Source organism: Gossypium arboreum, chromosome 1 (genome assembly GCF_025698485.1).
Source record: "Gossypium arboreum isolate Shixiya-1 chromosome 1, ASM2569848v2, whole genome shotgun sequence".
In the NCBI taxonomy this organism is placed as follows: domain Eukaryota; kingdom Viridiplantae; phylum Streptophyta; class Magnoliopsida; order Malvales; family Malvaceae; genus Gossypium; species Gossypium arboreum.
In genome coordinates this window covers 116,295,328-116,300,630 of record NC_069070.1, presented here as the reverse complement: position 1 = coordinate 116,300,630, position 5,303 = coordinate 116,295,328, and the positions used below count along the sequence as shown (strand labels likewise).

The 5,303-nt window shown below is 29.6% G+C and overlaps 1 long non-coding RNA gene across 1 annotated transcript; it reads left to right on the top strand.

Moving 5' to 3' along the window:
• The first annotated feature begins 512 nt into the window (after positions 1-512).
• On the top strand, positions 513-1,359 carry LOC128289357 (uncharacterized). The gene is made up of 2 exons (XR_008278973.1): positions 513-639; positions 969-1,359. It is a non-coding gene; the product is annotated as an uncharacterized LOC128289357 (long non-coding RNA).
• Positions 1,360-5,303: the final 3,944 nt, after the last annotated feature.

Sequence of the window (5,303 nt, the reverse complement as noted above, 5' to 3'; positions counted from 1 at the left end):
ATTATGTTGAAAGATAGATAACAAATAGATTTTAAAAATAAAAGAATTACAAAGAATAAAAAACTTAAACTGTAATAGAAAAATACTCAATCGAAATAAAAATAAAACCAAAAGGACAATTTACAAAAAAATAAAGCAAATAAACAAAATTAAGGATTAAAAAATAATGCGTATAAACAACAGGGGATTAAAAGCGCAATTATACCAAGTTTCTAAACGCAACGTTTAGATGCGGGCTAAATTAAAACAATGCACAAATTTTGGGGAATAATTAAAAAAAACAAAGAAATCTGGAACAAGCTTAATCAGACACTAGTGGGAAAGGAAGGGACCAAACGCACAAATTTCCCTTTACCGCAGCAAACACGCGGATCCTGAGGGCACCGAATCGGGTCAAAAATGGATCGTTGGGTCATGCCATGCGACGTCATTTTAAGGCCACTAAATCAGTCCTTAAACGACGTCGTTTTATGTTGTATTTAAAGAAAAGAAAACCTAAAAAAATCAGGTCACTTAGCCATTGTACAACAGAGGCCATTCGACCTATTAGGATATGCTGCCAATTTCAACCCCCAAAGTCCCCTCTACAACTCCGATCTCGACGGAGGAAATAGGGACTTCGATGGCGCGTTCGCAAAGGTAAGCCCTTCGATTTCTCCTTCTATTTGTATACACAAAAGAATATATAGAAACACACACAAAAAAAGAAGAGGATGATCGGAAAAGAAGAACAAAATTTGAAATCACCTTAAAAAACGATCTTCTCTCTTGTTGCTCCTTGATTTTCTATTTAGTATTCGTAATGTATTTCTGTGAAAAAAGAAGATCCCATTTACATCGTTTCATTCGGTCTTTATAGCCAAAAAAGAAAAATAAAATAAATAACAAATACAAATTTCCTTGCTGTAATTTGTTGTTATTTGCTGTCCATGGCTTGTTTGTTGTTTTTGTTTGTTAATCTGTTGCAGGAGGAGCTAGCTAGAGGTGGTGGCGCATGTGGAGACCGATTCCATGCGAGGCTGCGGTGCAACTTGGTCCTAGGGTTTCAGCTCCTGGTGCCGAAGTTCGGGCCATCTGGGCTATTTTAGGAGTGGGCTAGGATTTGGTTTATTTATTAATTGAGCTGGGGGTTTCGGGTTTTGGGTATTGGCTGTTAATTTTGTTAGGGATTTGGGCTAATGAATGTAAATGGACATTGGACCTTATTTTATTTTTACTATTTTTATATTTTGGTTTTTTGGTTCTTGTATGGGCCTGGGAGAAATGAGCCTGTTACAATCTTTTTTAGAATTAATTTTAGATTTTTGTGTAAAAAAATTATGGTTTTTCGATAAATGGAAAAAAGTTGTGGTTATAACATATAGGTTGCCTTTCTTTTGTTTTAAAAAGTACTAATACTCCTTTATTTTTGTCACCTTTCTTCTTCTTTTTATTCTTGTTGTACAAGTCCATTTCTGCCCGAGCCCCATAAAATAAACAACCCAAATAACAAAACAAGCCCAAATGGCCTAAATCTAAACCCATTAGTCAAACTAGGGTTTCAAAAAAGCTGAAACCCTAGCTTATCTTCCACCACAGCCATCACCTCTGCCAGCCACCACCTGCTCCACTGCCCCAACTGCTCCTGCAAGAGAAACATGCAAACAACAATAGAAAAACAATAAGAAATATATGTATATGGCTTTAAAAAAGCCAAGCCAAGAACATTTTGTAACGGGGGGGCAATATTGATCAATACAAAAAGCATTAGATTTTAAAGAAAAACAATATCCAAATACGAAAGAAAAACAACAAGCAAGGAGATCGAAAACAAATCCATCGTGAAAAAGGTCGTGATTTTTTCAGTTTACTTTTCCCTTTATTTTTCTTTTGAATATATATACATATTTCCTACATTTTTTTCTTTTTTTAAACAAAAAAACAATATATATACATAGATATATATAAAAACAAAAAAAAAATACCTTCTTTATTTTTTGGCCACCGTGTGCGGTGCGGTGGCGAGGGGCCGGACCTCTCACCGGAGCAAAACCCCCTGCAGAGAAAAAAAGAAGAAAAGATGAGTTTTTTTTAAAACATATGAGAGAATGAAAATTTTTAAAAAAAATCTAACTTATATAGGCCCTTAAAACGACGTCGTTTTGGGGTTGGCCTTAAACACCCAAAACGACGTCGTTTTGCCTTGGTCGACCTGGATCCGACCCGACCCGCCTCAGGATCAGCGTGTTTTTAAGTGAAAGGGCTAATTGCACTTTTAGCCCTTCTGCTTTTTTATTGTTTTGAAATTTAATTTTCATTATTTCTAATTTTACCCTGTAATTTATTTTGGTTTTCATTTTGGTCCTCCCTTATGCTGCGCGTTTTGAAGGGAGGGGTTATTGCCCATTTTAGTCCCTCATGGGTATTTGCGCATGTAATTTAGTCCTTTTCTCTTTCATATATCTCTAGATTTCCCCAAACTTTCTGTTTTGAATTCAATTTAATCCCCTTTTTAATTATTTGGTTACTTTACTATAAAATTAATTAATTTTATTATTTTTACTATTATTATTATTATAAATATATTATTGTTATTATTGTTATTATTATTTACATGTTATTATTTCTTTTGTTTCTTTTATTATGGTATTATTATTGCCATTATTACTATTTTTATTTTTTATTATCATTATTACCATTCTATTTTATTGTCATTTTGTACTATTATTATTATTTTTATATTTTTATTTTTTACTACTATTATTAGTATTATTGTTATCTATTATCAATATAATTATTACTATTATTTTGTTCAATTATTATTTCCCATACTATTATTAATATTTTTGTTATTATTATTATTTTTACCATATTATTATTTCCTATTTTTATATATTATTGTCGAAACCACCCTTTTTATTTAAAATTTCATGTTAAAAATGGAGGAATCGACTTTTGAAAAACAGAAATATGGAGTCGCCAGTGATCTTTCTGTTTTGGTGTGACCGGGACACCTAAGAATTTTGCTATTTTAATAAAATGTTTCTGGTTTACTAAAACAACGATTTTGGTCTACGAACTTTTGAGAAAACGGGTTCGGGAGTCGGTTACGCATGAGGAAGGATTAGCACCCTCACTACGCCCAAAATTGGTATCAAATAGATTAAATACTTTCCTTATGTCTAAGGTTAAAAATGTTTTTGAAATGTGGTTCCCTTTTGATAATATTTGAATAACCCGAGTTAGTCATCAAAATTCTCTTGCTTGAGAGGAATATAACATTACATCCAGCACGATAGGACATGATCCTTTATGCCCTCGAAAACATGATAAATTTTGACTTCTAAAAATTTATACGTTGAAAACCGTAAAAAGATGCCCAATTATCTAGCCCAACGAGAAAATTGAAACCCAGCACAGTAGGGCACGACTCCTCGAATTTCTAGATATCAGACATTGCCTTATTTTTAGAATTTTAAAAAACATGAGTGAAATTCTAAAGGAATATTCGATTATTTTAAACAAATAGGAAATTGCAACCCAGCACAATAGGGCACGATTCCCCGAGTTTCCAAACATCGAGTATTACTGTCGTTTTGAAGAGTCTTTTAAAGATATGAGTGAAATTCCAAAGGAATCTTCGATTGTTTCGAACAAACGAGAAATCGCAACCCAGCACGATAGGGCACGATTCTCAAATTGCCAAACACCGAGTATTGCCTTCGTTTTAAAGAGTTTTTAGAAAACGTAAGTGAAATTCAAAAGGGACCTTCGATTATTTTGAACAAACGAGAGATTGCAACCCAACACGATAGGGCACGATTCTGCGAATTGCCAAACATCGAACATTGCTTTCGTTTTCAAGAATTTTTAAATGGATAATTATAAAACTTGCTCAAAACACATTAATTTTACTTGAAATAAGATGGTATAATTAATTTTAAAGAGTTGGACCTTATAAAATAACATTTCGTAAACCAAAAAGAGCATGGGATAATATATGCATGCATAAAATACGACAATGGATGAATGAAGATAATATGACTTATTTAATCAACTAACAAAACAATTAACTATAATTAATTTAAAATTATAACTCAATGTTCAAGCATGTATGGAGAATAATTGATATAACAATAAGATGAATAAATAATACATAACGATAATATATATATGGCATAATATAAAACAATCAATGCAAGATGTAAAAGAAAACAAAATAGCAATTTGAAGCCAATGTGATATAAGACATTTAAAATAAGGACGAATAAATGAACACATAATTTATACAATATACAAATTGTTGAATTTAAAACTATTTGTAAAAACAACCTAGAGATATATATTTTATTATTAAAATATATGTTATGAAATGAATATTTTAATCGAATAACATACAAAACATTAAAAATATTGGTTTAAAATTAACAATTTATATGTGACATAAAAAAATTAAACTATGTACAAAATATGAAAAGATTATAAAAATGTATAGTGAAATATAATCTTAGAAACATAATAGATTTACAAATCATATATACATAAATAACTTGAAAAATAATTATTTGCAAAAACATGAAAATACATACAAGATTAAATTAATTTTATTATAAATTATATATAATAGATCTAAGAACATACTTATATATCTAAAGAAAACTATATGTATAAAATACACAGATTTAGTAATGTTATATCAAATATACGTACCAATGTATATGTATAAAAATAAATTCAACTAAAGTATAAAGCACGTGGTTTCCTTTCAAACAACAAATATATATCTATTAAAACATGTAAAATAATTCAAAACAATTATATGTATGAAATAATATAATGTTGATAATATACATAGAATAAAATTAATTTCATTATAAAGTATATATATACGTATAATAATGTATAAAAACATTGACATAAAATAATATCCAAAATGTGAAAAATACAATTACCCAAATTAAAATTAATAAGTAAGCAAATGATACAAATAATACAATTAATACAAACATTACAAATGACATCAATGATATGATAAAAATAATTTTTTTAAAAAAAATTATTAAAGTAACTCAAAATATACAAGTAAATAAGCCCAAATTAAAAACTATAAAATGAATCTAAACGAATTACCTAATTGAAATCAAAGTAAAATAAAAAGGATAATTTACAAATAAAATAAACTACTAATAATAAAATAAGGACCCATGTATAACACGCATGAATTCATAGGGACCAAGACTGAAATTATCCCTGATCCCGAAACACTGCGTTGAGACATGGGCTAAAATGTAAAAACATACAAATTTTAGGGAACAAGTAAACAA